Source organism: Felis catus, chromosome E2 (assembly GCF_018350175.1).
Source record: "Felis catus isolate Fca126 chromosome E2, F.catus_Fca126_mat1.0, whole genome shotgun sequence".
Lineage (NCBI taxonomy): Eukaryota > Metazoa > Chordata > Mammalia > Carnivora > Felidae > Felis > Felis catus.
The window spans coordinates 29,254,865-29,269,961 of NC_058382.1; the positions used below are offsets into that span (position 1 = coordinate 29,254,865).

Here is a 15,097-nt window from a genome sequence, read left to right on the forward strand (position 1 = left end):
AGGAGTGTGTATTCATTACCTGCCGGTGCATAGCAAGTGACCCCAAGCTTTAGTGGCTTCAAATGATAAACATTTATAATCTCATCATCTTGCGGGAGCTGGGGAGCGTCAAGAATCTGGATGCAGCTTAGCTAGGTGCCTCTGACTCAGGGTCTCTCACAAGGTTGTAACGAAGGAATGGGCTGGGGCTGCCGTCATCCCAAAAGTGGACTTGGGGAAGATTCCACGTTAGCAGGCGTGGGTCTCTGCTGGCTGTTGGTTGGGCACAGGGACTTGGGTCTCTCCACAGAGCAACTTACAATATGGCGGCTGTTTTCTTCAGAAAGAGATATATGTATATGTATACGTATATGTATATGTATATGTATATGTATATGTATATGTATCTATCTATATCATCTAGATAGAGATAGATAGATAGATAGATAGATAAAGATGGCAACCAGAGTCTATGGGAAGAACTACACAATATCAGTGATCACTGGAACCAGTTAAAAGCTGATGGGTAACACAGCCTGTTGTTCAAGACTGTCGGGTCAGCAGCCCCTTTTGAAGGGCAAACATAGAGAAGTCTTCATCCATTTCCACAGTCCTAGAGAACCGGGTCTGAAATATTTGAGGCATTTCCTCACAAGTTCTTAAAGGTGGTGTTTAAAAAGGCACAGACAGAACTCCTGACTGGTGGAGAGCCCGGGGAGGGTAGGGACGCCTTTGTCCAGGGGACACTATCAACACGCGACAGGCTCTGAATGGTAAAATCTTCGGGAAATTTGCAATGCTTTGGAGGCAAATGTGTAGGGTCAGATGCTTCAAGAAGTATCAAAAGTGTTGAATGAGAATAAATGTATAAAGCCAATATATATTAATTGGTCCTATGTGTGAGGATTTAAATTTCTTTTCCTTCTCCTTCTCCTTCTTCTTCTTCTTTTTTATAGATTCCTTGGTTTATAGAAACTACAACAATGACATGTCTTCACTGGGGATGGAGAAGGATCACCTTTCCAGGGTTTTGTCTCTTCTTGGGTAAGTTGCGTATCTTTATAGAACTGACTCGGTAGTGTCCTTTTTCTTTTGTTTCCAGGTAAATTTTCCGCATCGGACTATGGAAGGCTGGGTGGTGCCTTGTGTGCTGTTTTTCTTCTGGACACGTAGTGTTCAACCACAGGTTGCTGAATTGAATGCAAGGGGAATGAATTATTAAATAGGTAAAAAAGGGGGGGGCACTGTATCAGCCTTTATCAGCCTTTAAACAGTGTTCTCTTTGGGGCGCCTGGGTGGCTCAGTCAGTTAAGTGTCCGACTTCGGCTCAGGTCATGATCTCACGGTTTGTGAGTTCGAGCCCCGCCTTGGGCCCTGTGCTGACAACTCAGAGCCTGGAGCCTGATTCAGATTCTGTGTCTCCCTCTCTCTCTGCCCCTCCCCCACTCGCACTCTGTCTCTGTCTCTCAAAAATAAATAAACGTTAAACAGTGTTCTTTTTTGATGACATTTATTTTACATCCTGCACATCACCTCTTTCACCTTTTCAGATCCTGGTGTGGCCCTCCACCAGAACTGTCCTGGTGGGCAGAAACGATGTCCACATTTCTCCTCCAAGATGAAACCTCCTCCACCGAGAGGGTTTCCAGAGTGATTGTGTGTGTTGTGTGAAGAAAGCGAACCTGCTCTCCGGCCCCCAGTAGACCACTGCAACAATGGACATTCTTTTAAACACCCACTTCTCCAGGTTCTGATTTGCCGCTCCGAGAATTACCGCTCTGGTTAATCTCTGGGCCCTTTTACAGCTCCAAATTCTGTGAGTCGGTTCATTGCCAACATTTGGTCAGGAGATGAGTAGGAGACAAGAGGGATTTAAAAAATATATTGGGCAGCTTTGTTCTTAAGCTGGTATTGGTGCCATTGTGTATCTGGAGAGGTTTTGTGGTCAGATTTTGATTATTTGCTAGTTTTGGCAACTGTTGAGATGTGAGGTCTCATATTGTTTCTATCATTTTTTTTACAGTTTCTTCCTTAACTCTTTGCTGCCCGTGTTTTAGAGACGCGTCAAGATCAGACGCTAATATAAAACAGAAATGGCAACCTTGCCTTCTGTTGGCCTTCGGGCTCACCTGGCCGGACCCGATTTCCTGATTTCGGGTTGTTGTGCAGCATTCAACCTCCATGATGGGTTGGTGGACAGCAGTGGGCTGGTGTGATCCCATAAACCCCAAAGAGGACTTCACTGCATCTAAAGAAGATAGAGAATTAAAATGGCGGCAGGTAGGACAGAAGAACACATATTGGTTGTATGCAAACGTACTCTCATTCAACACGGTTGATGCTTCTCCTTGAAACACTTCGCCCTTCGCATTCTTCTCCAAATTATTACAGATTTCCCAAGTGGTTTGGTTTTGTTTTGTTTTACCATCTAGTATCCTGTTGTCTATTGATAGTGTCCCCTCAGGCCAAAGACGGCCCCCTCACCCCCACATCCTGACCTACCCAGAGTTTAGCTCCTACATTTGTAAACATCTTTAGGAACTTTTGAGGAAGCCCTCACCTTCCGTACTCCCCTCTGCTCCCAAATATTTCACACCCAGTTGTCGGAACTGGATGAAGTTCCACCCACTGTGGAACTGGATGAAGGCTTCTCTGTGTTTGCCCTCGAAAGAGGGACTGCTGACGTGACAGTCTTTAGCAACAGGCTGTGTTACCCTTCAGCTCTTAACTGCGGGCTCATACTGACATTTTTATAGCCACTTATTACACTATTGGTTTTTCAGTTTATAGCTGAAAATCATATTGATAAGAATATGACATCCAGGCATTGGAAAATCAATCCCAGGTCCTGGAGTCTTTGCATGACAATGCTAGAAGTCACATGGCCAGAGTGCTGTGTTAGGCACATTACAAAAACTATACGGGGCCCTGAGTTGGATTGATTCATATTTTGTAATGCAAAAAACCTGTGACGACACAGCCAGGAGTTTGGGGAGCAGCGCCCCGTGACTGCGGTAGCCGTTTGCCTCAGAGACGTTTGGAGCTAAGTGTGGTAGGCACTTGTCATCTGCTACGCCAGCAAACATTCTCTGCCCCCCCTTCCCTGTCCCCTTCCCATCAGCCCCAGTGCAAGTCAAGTCGATGCTGTTTGCTATGATGGAGAAAAAGCAACATCCTGGAGGCTTAACGTAATAGAAGTGCGTTTCTTGCTCAGGTAAAATCTAGCTGGAGGTGGAAATCGGAGAGAGGTTGTGTTCTGTGTAGTCATTCATTCAGGGACTGAAGTTTATTCCACCTGCGATCCCCTCCTCTCGGGCTTTAGGACGCCCTCCATGGGGCGCCTTCCTTTTTCACGGGAAGCTTCGAGGGGCCAGGTCTCGAAGTAGCTCACGTTCACCGCCCATAATTCAATGACGTGGCCCAAAGAGGCCGGGAGATGTAGCTGTATGTACATCCAGAAGGAAAAGGACCAGTGATGCCCTAAGACCCAGCACACAGGGCTCCTCCCCTGAGCCCCAAGCTTCAGGGCCCCGCATATCACAAACAGACGCCCTTAGTAAAGAACACGAGTGGGGTGGGTGCTTAGCCCTGGCAGAGCAGGATTTGCAACCCTAACATCTGCTTTGGTGACTAACCCATTCAAGGCCCCGGGGAAATGCTTCTCCACCTCTCCGGCCTTTTCCCCCTCAAAACAGAAGGCAGCTGGGCTTGGAGGCCACCAAGTGTTGTGGGTCGTCCCCCTGCCGAGGTCAGCGGTGGAGGGGAGCTGCTTTGGGGGTTGCGGTGAACTCCACAGCGGAAGGTATGGGGTAAGAAAGAGGCTAATTAGCGTATCAACACCTTCTCAGACAGGGAGCCAGCAGTGGCGTTTTGCATAACAAAGTATTATTCTGGGTAAGGATCCGGACCCAGGACTGGACCCTGTGGCTGATGCTTAACCAGCCAGCAACATGCCAGATGTCCTGGTCCGGATGTCAGCCCAGGATCGAGCCGGCCCAATCAGAGCGGCTCAATGGGTTTCTTCCGGGAATTCAGAACAAGGTCACTTTAGATGCTTCTGCTGGATTCGGACAAGGAACGCATCGACCAAGGAGCTCCTAGCAACCATCCTAAGCCAGCACAAGAGCTACTGACAAATACTCCTTGACCCAAGGGTAGACAGGTTCCTCTGAGCCCTCTTTTCGGCTAGGTCCCCCATCTGGTCTTTGGTCCGCCCGGCTCAGTTTTGGCATGAATCCTGCCAAGCCATCATCCCTCCCACCCTCCGTGCTATGGGATCATCGTTGGTATCTGACCAAGTGCCTCACCCCCTTCGGTTTGCCCTTAGAAGGATCCTGTTCGTGCAGTTTATTGAGAACCTCACACTTCGTGCCTCCTCTTGGTAAATTTTTTTTAATGTTGATTTATTTACTCTTGAGAGAGAAAGAGAGAGAGAGCATGCGGGGGTGAGGGGGGTGGGGGGGGCAGAGAGAAGGGGAGACGGAGAATCCCAAGCAGGGGCAGTTCAGCATGGGGCTGGAACTCACAAACCGCGAGAGCATGACCTGAGCCAAAGTCAGATGTTTAGCGGACTGAGCCACCCAGGCGCCCCTTGTCTTGGTAATTTTCAATCCGCGGCCCGCCCCACCCCCTGCCCCCCGCCCCCCTGCTGCTTGGCTACAAGTTCCCGCTTCTCAATTTCTCTTCTCTACTGCAATACCCCCAATTACAAATCTTCCTTACTGTTTGGACGAGGGTCAGAATAATTTCTTTTTTTTTTTTTTGTCTCTAACACAGCCTTGAAGGTTAAATTGACACCATGGAAGGGAGAACAGAAAAACAGAAAGAAAGAAACAAACAAAAGACCCCACTGATTTTGGACTTCAGGTAGAACTGATAGATCAAATAGCTCATGTGAAACCAGCCTCCGATATTGACTCTTCAGTTATAAAGCCAGTGAAGACCCTTTATTGACTGAGCAAATGCGAATTATGTCTTAGGCTACTGGCCATCAAAATATTCTTGACAATGGGAATGATTCATTAGGGATACACGTGAGGATCCATATGCATAGAGAGGCCCTGCAGAATGCAAAAAGGGTTTCAAAAAAAGAGAAGAGGGATCCTGAGAAGGACTGTCACTAAGGAGACTGTTCTGCTCACATCACAACGGTAAACCTGGTGGCTACCTGTCCTGTGCAACCTCAGCGTGAAGGAGCCGCAGATGAGAGAGGGGGGGACGGTAATTACTAACTGACGTCTACCGAGAGCCGATTCTGCGTCAGGCACGGTTCAAAACATGTTCCATATCTTATTTTACTCACCTTCTTGGTAATCCTACGTGGTACGTACTATTATTCCCATTTGAGAGAGAAGACGTCTGAGACACAGAGGGGTTAGGCAACTTGCCCAGAGTCACACAACTAGTCGCAGTGGAGTTGGGCTTTGAAATCTCAGATGCCAGAAAGCTTGTTTGTAATGATTCTATCCTATTCTTCTATTCTATTCTATTCTATTCTATTCTATTCTATTCTATTCTATTCTGTTCTACAAGAGGTGAGTCCTGAGAAGGGTCTTGAAAATAGGACATGGAATGTAGAAGAAAACATGGAGGACATTTCTTCTGAAAGCCAGACATCTTGGAAGGCAAATTAAGGTAACTTCCAGGAAATGTTCCCATAGGACACCATCCCTCAAGGGATGGTCTCCCAGCTCCTTCTGGTTGTAGCTTCACTCTGTCATGCAGGTGGGCAGCATTCATTACATCCATGGATATGTCTCTCCGTCTCGTCAGAGCTGAGATGTTCCAGAGGACGGAGTCTCTCTCCTGCACTTTCCCGACAGCACAGAGCCCAGGGGACGTCAGCGTCAGCGTTCCCTCACTATTTAACACACTGGGAATGGGCTGTGATGAGTCTCTGATCACCTCCACAGGAAAGGGGCTGGCAGACAAGATGGGCCAGGGGCAGCAGGCAGGGGCCCCGAAGGCTCGGCACTGTCCCCTGCAGATGTGCCCTCCGGAAGGACGAGAACCCGAGTTGGAGCAAGGTGGGTTCAGAGAACTATGGGCTGACGGAAACAATGGTCTCACCGGTAAAAGCTTGGAAAGCAAAAGTCATTCTTGACTCTCCCCAAGTGCGTAACCCCATTCATGATGCTGTGTTGACTTTGTTGACTCTTCTAGGACAGGCGGGAGGGAAATAAATGCAAGGCAGTGAAGGGCACAGGCATGAAACTTATAGCTGGGCAGGTCTGGGTTCAGGCTCTCTCACTCATCGTGCAGTGTTGGTAATTTGCTTCACTCTCTGTCTGGGCTTCCTCTTCCATTAAATAAAGTCAATAACAGCAATTGTCCAGGCTGATTAAGATTACATGAAAATGCAAATATCAAGTACTTCCCATAATGCTTAGTTCATGTAGTCACCAAAGGAAACTTGGTCCCCTGTGGCTTGACCTCAGGTTTTCTGTTGGAGACAGAACTCTCAGTTTTAAGTGGGAGCTATCCAGTCTCAACTAGCTTTAAAAAATATATAATTCATGCAGCTGAAAAGTCTAGGGTGATGTGGCTTCATCAGGTACAGCTGGATCCAGGGGCTTAAGTATTATCATCGGAAAACTCTCTTTCTCTCGCTCTCAGGTCTATTTTTCTTTGTGTGAGCTTTATCCTTCATTCTGGTTTTAACTATGGAAGGAAATATACGTAGCAATTAATGTCCCTATTAGAAAAGAAAAATGGTCTCAAATCAATGACCTCAGTTTCTACCATAAGAAATCAAGAAAAACCAAATTCAATCTAGTTCTTTGGCAAGATCAACACAATGGATAAATATTTAGCCTAACGAACCAGGAAAAAAGAGCTAAGACACCGGCCTCAGAGCAGTGACATCACTACTGATTCTACAGATGTTGAAACGATAACAGGAAATACTATCAAGACCTTGACTCCAATATATTTGACAACTTAGCTGAAATAGACTAATTTCTTGAAAGATACCGACTATCAATGCTCAGTCAATGCGAAATGAATAAGCCGAAAGTCCTGTACCTATTTAAAAATTGGACTGTTTAGTGAAAATTCTTCCCCCAAAGAAAACAGCAAGCTAAATCGTTTCATTGGTAAATTCTGCATAACATTTCATGAAAAATAATACTAGCTCTGCACAAACTCTTCTAGAAAGTTGAAGGAGGTAGGACACTTGAATCTAGCATTTATAAGTAACTCTCAAAACTCAAGAATAGAAAAGTAAACAACTTAATAAAGAATGGGTAAAAAATTTAGCAGACACTTTATTATATATATTCGTACACACGCACACACACACACACACACGGATGGCAAATACACTGGGTGTGATATTACACCCCCTAGAATGGCTACAACTTAAAAAAATTAATGACTCCAAGTGTTGGTAAGAATGTTGAACAATTGAAACTTTCATATGAGATTACTGGCTAAGTAAAATGGTACAACTACTTTGGAAAATCGTTTGTAGTTCCTTGCATAGGAAAACATACACCCATCATACGATTCAGCCCCCTTCTAGATATTGGATCTATCTGTCCATACAAATGCTTTCTCATAAATTTGTCGAGTAGCTTTATTTATGACAGGTAAAAAACAAACAAACAAACAAACAAAGCCTGGAAACCACTCAAATGTTTAGCAACAGGTGAATTGATGAATCTATTGGTTGTGAATCCATACAGTGGAACAGAGCTCAGTCAATAAAACCCAGCAAGAGTGAAAGACAGATATCGTATGATTTCACTCATACGTGGAATTTGAGAAACACAACAGATGAACATAGGGGAAGGGAAGGAAAAATAAGATAAAAACAGAAAGGCAGGCAAACCATCAGAGACTCTTAAATACAGAGAACCAACTGAAGGTTGCTGGAGGGGAGGTGGGTAGGGGGATGGGTTAATTGGGTGATAGGCATTAAAGGTGATAGGCTTTTGGGGATGAGCACTGGGTGTTACATGTAAGTGACGAATCACTGGGTTCTACTCCTGAAGCCAAGACTATACTGTGTGTTAACTAACATGAATTAAAAAAAAAAAGAAAAAAAACCCCAGCAACACTAAAACTATTGATATATATGAAAACATGGAAGAATCTCAAAATATTTATGCTGAGTGATAGAAAAGAGACCAAAAGAGTACATATTATATATTCAATTATAGAAAACTCTAAGAAATGCAAACTTATCTACAGTGGCAGAATGCAGAAATGTGGCTGCTTGAGCTCCACAGGCGTGGAGAGGGCTAGGCAGTTGTGATTACAAGGGGCACAGAAGAGGGGTGCCTGGGTAGTTCAGTCAGGTAAGCATCCAACTCTTGATTTTGGCTCAGGTCATGATCTCACGGTTCGTGGGTTCAAGCCCCGCATCGGGCTCTGAGCTGACAGAGCAGAGCCTGCTTGGGATTCTCTCTCTCCCTTTCTCTCTCTCTCTTTCTCTCTCTCTCTCCATGTCTCAAAATAAATAAATAAACTTTTAAAAAGTATTAAAACAAGGGTTCAGAAGAAATTTTGATGATTATATGAATTCATGGTTTCATGAGTGCAAACTATCACCACTTACGCAGTGTGTACTTGGAACACAAGTAGTTAATTGTACATCATTTATACCTTAATACAGCTGAGGATTCAAAGATCACTCTGGTGGTAGCTTAGAACGTGGGTGGGCAAGACTCGAAAGTACCTACAAAGAAATAATTTAGGAGAAGAGTCCAGGATGGAAGAGATAATGAAAACTTACACCCACGTGGAAAAAAGTAGACAGATTTGAGAGACTCTTAGGAGGTAGAATCAACAGAAGAAATTAAAAACGGCCCCGAGTGTTTTGGCCTGTGTAAGTGGATGGTGTGCCATCTGGGGAGAGGTGACAGAGAAGCAAGGTGGAGGAGTGATGAGGTAATGAGTTACCATTCGAATGGGTTGTGGCAAGGAGCCACAAACAAGAGATGTGACACCAGACTACGATATACTTTGAGGTCAGGGCCCGCATCTCTGGGTGATGCCCACATGAAATATGTCTTTAAAAATCCCCAATAAATGAGTAAGAAGCCATAACATGAAGTTCTGCTGCTTCCTGCTTCCTTCTGTATTTTAATCCAAGGGTTAGTTTCTCTGGTTTTCTCTGTGGCTGCTCTATCCCGAGTGCCACAGAGACAGAGACCCCACACCCTACCCCCAAAGATGACCAATTCAGAGGGTAGATCTGCCAGAAATATAATCTCTTCCGGGTGCTGGAAGTAAGAATATTGATGGTGCTTAGTGAAGGAAAGCGCAGAGAGCTAGAGAGGAATACCACCTGGGATGCTTTTTCCGGCAGGGTCACCCCGCGGGGGAGGGGCCAGAACGAGGATCTGCCCTTAGCGAATCTAAGAGAAGCGAAGGATTTTAAGATTGGGAGGTGTATCATCCAGTCTGACTCCCGCTTGATGCCTGGAGTCCTTTGTGACACATTTCACCTGGGGGACTTGCTTTGGAAGACGCGGCTGGCCCGCTGGGAGCAGGTGCACAGACCCCATTCTGTGAGCCTGTGCGCCCCTAAATGCTTTTGCCTTTGGAGTCCCCATAGCTCTCAGCCTCGCTAGGAGTAGAGACCATCAGCTCACCTTGCCTTCCACCGAGTTATGAGATACTAATTTCAAAGGGCATTCTCTAAGAATGAATGCCCTTCCTTCTACCCAAGGGCATATAGAGAGTCTTCGGCCTTTAAAGTTAAGATCCCCGGCGCGTATCAGCCCTAGAAAGCAGACGTGTACTAAGGTACATAACACATGATCCACCATAGCTGAGCAGATCCGGGAAAAAAACAAACAAACATGTATTTCAAGGGGAAACAAATCATCAGCCGGTCGAAGCTCCGTGGCTTGTATGTTACAATAGCTGAGCCCGTGTCTAGGCAAAGACTGGAAATCAACCAACCCAGAATATCCCTCCTTTATAGACACTTCTACCTTTATGCGACGTGTTTCTCACTCACTGTCTTCAGCTTATCAAGGGTACGTTTCCTGAAGCAGCCATTAGAAAGACTCTTTTCCTGATCCCACATCTGGATTGGACACATTTAAGTGAAATACCATCCCTGACTGATGCGACCACGTCAAGGAGTGGGGTCTTGTAGGGAACGGCAGCTCCCACTGAGGGATGTGAGTAGGTATAGTGTCACTACCGTGTATAACCATGAATGCCCACCGTGGATGAGCAAAGGCTCTGTGAACAAGGCACCTGCACAGGTGATTCGGAAGTGGACCATGGAAGGATCAACGGGGAACCCGGGGCTTAAGCGGAATAACCATGGGGGAAAACCTCCAGACGTTGTCAACAAGAAAACGGCGGAAGGAAGGCAAGGATGTGACGGGGAGGGACTAGGGCAGACAATGCGTGGAAAGGAAAGAACGTGAATTGCTTCTGAGGAATGAAGCCCCTGTGGGCTAAATGGGGTGGAAACGACTTTTGGTGGGGAAGCGGAAGGCACACCCAAGGAAAGCTAAGATCTGAGGGTTTAAATATATGGGCACATGGCTGTGTGTATAAGGAGGGCTCACTATCAGGAGAGAAAACTGGAAAGGTAAGACCGCAGAAAGCTTTCCACGCTGGGATAAGTGGTTTGGATTTTATCCTCTGAGGGAGTCACGGAGGGGTTTTGGACAGACTTGTAGTGAGTGGAGGAAACCTTGCTTTCTCTTGTCTGTCAAAGAGTGGTCTGTTGGATTCCGGTCTGAAGATCCCAGAAAAAGCCCCAAAGGAGGAATCTAAGCTCTGGGCTTGAATTTCTCTCCGCCACCGTGGGCAACAGTGGGAAAAGACAGAGGGAAAAGGACAGTATTTAACCGAGGCCAGGATGCCCCTTGTTTGAGAAAGTTAGCTCGTTTTAGTCGTCTATGCTCCGGAAAGTGAAAGTTTCAAAGGTTGATCCATTCATTCACCTCCGATGTGCGTGGTCTGGGAGTACAAAAGTAACTAGGACAAGTTTCCTGCAACCTAGGAGCTTGGCATCTAGTAGAAGGAGATGGATAGATAAGCCTAGAAGTACCCTAAAATGCTATAGGGTCTGTGCAGGGTCCGTATAAGGCGGCCTCAGGTACCAGCAACAAAGTGGTCAGTTTCACCTGGTGCTCAGGGGTGCCTCAGAGCGAGGGTGCCTGCCTGGGCTTCCTTCCCTCCTTCGTGCAATCTAGAAATATTTATTGGTCACTTATCTTGTACCTGGCACTGGGTACCGGAATGAAAGCAGCAGATTAGCTAGGCAGAGTCCCCGTCCTCAGGGACCTTACATCCCAGGAGGAAAAACAGAAACCTCCGCGCAAACAAATACGTAAATAGGAGAAGTTCAGATGGGGACGAGTGCCATGGACAGAGACACACAAGGTGATGAATTAGAGAGCAAGATATGGAGGGGTGCCTGGGTGGCTCTGACAGTGAAGCATCCAACTCTTGATTTCGGCTCAGGTCATGATCTCAGGGTCGCGAGAGATCTCCACGCTCAGCATGGAGCCCGGTTTAAGATTCTCTCCCTCTCTCAAAAAAATAAAATAAAATAAAATAAAATAAAATTAAAAAAATAAAAAAAGAGAGCAAGATTGAGAGAAATAGGAAAGTCTTTTAGAGAAGCCACATTCACCTAAGCAAAAAGAAATACACAAGTGGGACGGTTTTTAATAGCATGTTCCATTTAACCTAGCACATCCCAAATATTATCATTTCAACACGTAACCCATATAGCAAATAGCAATGAGACTTTGGAGCTTGTGTTTTTCATACTGTCTTTAAGATCTGGGGTGCATTTTACCCCTCGAGCTCATCCCAGTGTGCCCCCGCACGTCGCAAGTGCTCCGTAACCACGGCTGGCTAGCGGCCGCTGTACCCAATAACACGGCTCTAGATCAAGGCACCTTCTGCTCCCGCATGGCTGCATTGGTTCCATCCTCAAACCCCCAGCAAAGGGATGTTTTAAACTTAAATGGAACCTGCAAACGCTGAAATGGCCAGCATGGTGTTAATTTCTGTAAGGAGTGTGGCAACGCTGAGCGGGGATTGTTGGGAAGGGCTGATCGTGGAGCTGATTGATAAGCCGTCCCTCAACAGGTGCTCACTGGCAATGGCCCTGAGGCCCGGCCGGGACCCGGGACCCAGCCTTTGGAACAGGCCCTGGGAGCCAGCTGCAGTGATGGGCTGGCTGCTGCTGGTTTCTCTGGGAAGACCCCTCCCGGGCTGAGACAAGAAACAAGAGGGGCTCATTTTTGTCCTGCAGTGGTTCTCACCCTGGCAAAGGGGAACATGAAAACGAACGCTTTGAAATGCTAATTGTTTCATCTCTGCCAACTGCCCGCTGCTTCCAGGGGGGCCTGTGCTCATTTGCAAAATGAAACTATTTTGGAAAATGATCCAGGTTGTGACAGCGTGGCTAAGGGGGCTCTCGCGGAACCCCATCAGCCCTCCAGTAGGGTCTAACGTCCTCACCGCGCTGAGGGTCCATGGTTCCTCTGGATCCTTCTAAGGCACCATCAGAAAGCCTCTTGAACGGAGAAACTTCTGCCAGCAGAATGCCACGGGGGTTGAGAACACTGATTTTAGGGGCAGGAAGACGCGAACTCAACATATTTTCTGCACTTGCTTCCTGAGGGAACTTGGTAGATCGTCAGCCTTCCCAAGGTGCAGTTTTTTTTTTTTTAATGTTTATTTATTTTTGAGACAGAGAGAGACAGAGCATGAATGGGGGAAGGGCAGAGAGAGAGGGAGACACAGGATCGGAAGCAGGATCCAGGCTCTGAGCCATCAGCCCAGAGCCCGACGCGGGGCTCGAACTCACGAACCATGAGATCGTGACCTGAGCCGAAGTCGGACGCTCAACCGACTGAGCCACCCAGGCGCCCCAAGATGCAGTTTTTGTAGCTCTAGAATTTTCTCCCTGGGTTTGTCCTGAGGACCGGGGGGTACCATTCACATGGTGTCTGCAGTGGGTTAATACTCAGTGTCGAATCCACTGAATACTCAGTACGTTTTCGCCATTTTTCGCTGCGTGGTTCCCTCTGATGCACACTTCTTTCTCTCCGTTTCTTTTTAATAATAATAAAAAAAATTGTGCTTCATTAATTTTCGAGAGAGAGACAGAGCCCGAGAGGGGGAGGGGCAGAGAGAGAGGGAGACACAGAATCCGAAGCACAGAGCTGAGCTGTCAGCACAGAGCCCGACGTGGGACTCGAACCCACGAACCGTGAGATCATGACCTGAGCCGAAGTAGGATGCTCAACCGACTGAACCACCCAGGCGCCCCACTCTCTCGCTCTCTAAGTTCAGATTATTCCCTAAGTCTAGAAAGAAGGACTTTCTCTTCCCTCTGCCAATAAGCCTGTGTTAGCTCAAGACCATAACACAAGACCACAGGCTGAGTGGCTTACACAACAGAAATGCATTAGCTTACAAATCTGGAGGCTAGAAGGCCAAGATCAAGGGGCCGCAACTTAGGCTGCTTCTGAGGCCTCTCCCTGTGGCTTGCCAATGCCTTCTCACGGTGTCCTCGTGTGGCCTTTCCCTGTGCATGTCTCCGGTGTCCCTACTTCCTCTTACAAAGACACCAGTCTCATTGAATTAGAACTCCACCTTTATGACCTCATTTAACTTTAATTACCTCCTTAAAGACCCTGTCTCCAAATACAGTTACACTGGGGCCTGGGGGTTCAACATGTGGAGGGGGGTGGGGAGCGGTGCTGATGGAGAACTCAGGCACCCTATTGTGCCTTTTGATTGCCTTGGGAATAGACATCTGAGAAATGTGCCCCAAATCTAATCACTTATAATAATGTTTTCCAAACTTCAGTCATTTCTTTACCATTTTTATGTTTTACCATACTCGCCTTCCTTCTATACTGTATTTAGTATCTTTCTTTGAGTTAACTCCATATATTATTTAAAGAAATATATTTTGAAAGGCAATCTTAGATCACTACTGAGAAATGTAAACGGCCCGTTTAGAAATAAGAAATGACCACGAGGGGCACCTGGGTGGCTCAGTCAGTCAAGCGTCCTGATTTTGGCTCAGGCCACGATCTCAGGGTCACTGGATAGAGCCCCAAGTCGGGCTCCACACTGAGCTCGGAGCCTGCTTGAGGTTCTCTCTCCCTCTCTCTGCCCCTCCCCTGCTCGTGCTCACATGCTCACGCACACACTCTCTCTCCCAAAAATGATCATGAAACAAATCAATGACTGAAAGGAATGTTATCGAATTCTTTCTAGATACTGCTTGATTTCAGCAACACACAACACTTAACCATATGCCAGATGCTATCTCAGGACTTAAAAACGTGGTCTTGTATATTCTTCATGACCTATGAACGAATAGCTAACTTGATCATTCTTATTTTGAAGAGGAAGAAATATAGGCCCAGAGAGGTTAAACAAGTTGCCAAAGGTCACACAGCTAGGGATCTAGGCGGTCTGATCCTACAGACTGGGTTAATGAATAAACCGTATTTGCTGAAAGGCTAAGTACTGCAGGTTTAATGGTGAAAATGACTGTGGGTTAGTTTTCCCCATTCTCAGATGAAAAAAAAACAAAACCCTCAAAAGTCACAGCAAATAAACTAAAACTGGTTTCTGATTCCAAAACCAAGTCTCAGACTTTCGCTAACAGCTGGGTAGGTGCCGGGCTTCGAGAAGACATCTGAGTGGGAATCCCCACGGACAGAACACAGGGCAGAAGTTTGCTTTACCAGTTCTGATAGAAAGCATAGGCCAGGCCGCTTCACCAGGCCCTGGTTCTTCCGGGCGGGCCTCCTGGAGAACCCTTTCCCCCTCAGATGTCTCTTCCCATTGGGCGGCGTGGAGGCAGGAGATCTGGAAACTACAGTAGTTGGAGGTGGGGGTGGGGAGGCTCATTCCGGGCACTGTCCTGGCTGGCCTCACAGCCCAGTCTGCTGGTTTGCCACGTAGCAGGAACAACTGGTGACTGAAGGGTCCCTCCGAGTCGACGTCCGTCCGCCTGGGAAGACCTATTGAGCTCATTACCCGAATCCTCTCGGGCGCTCCTGGCAGAACTTGGCTCCCAGAACTAATTCCGCCCTAGGTGGCGAATAGTGTTGATTTGCAGATCCGTAGAGACAGATATAGCATTGAATTATTGTATATTTAG

At 46.8% G+C, this 15,097-nt stretch overlaps 1 long non-coding RNA gene across 1 annotated transcript; it reads right to left on the reverse strand.

Annotated features, from left to right (window-relative positions):
* Window positions 1-1,472: 1,472 nt before the first annotated feature.
* LOC123382365 lies at window positions 1,473-13,534 on the reverse strand. Its single transcript, XR_006590636.1, has 2 exons — window positions 13,391-13,534; window positions 1,473-2,227 (listed from the first exon to the last, which is right to left on the reverse strand). It is a non-coding gene; the product is annotated as an uncharacterized LOC123382365 (long non-coding RNA).
* Window positions 13,535-15,097: the final 1,563 nt, after the last annotated feature.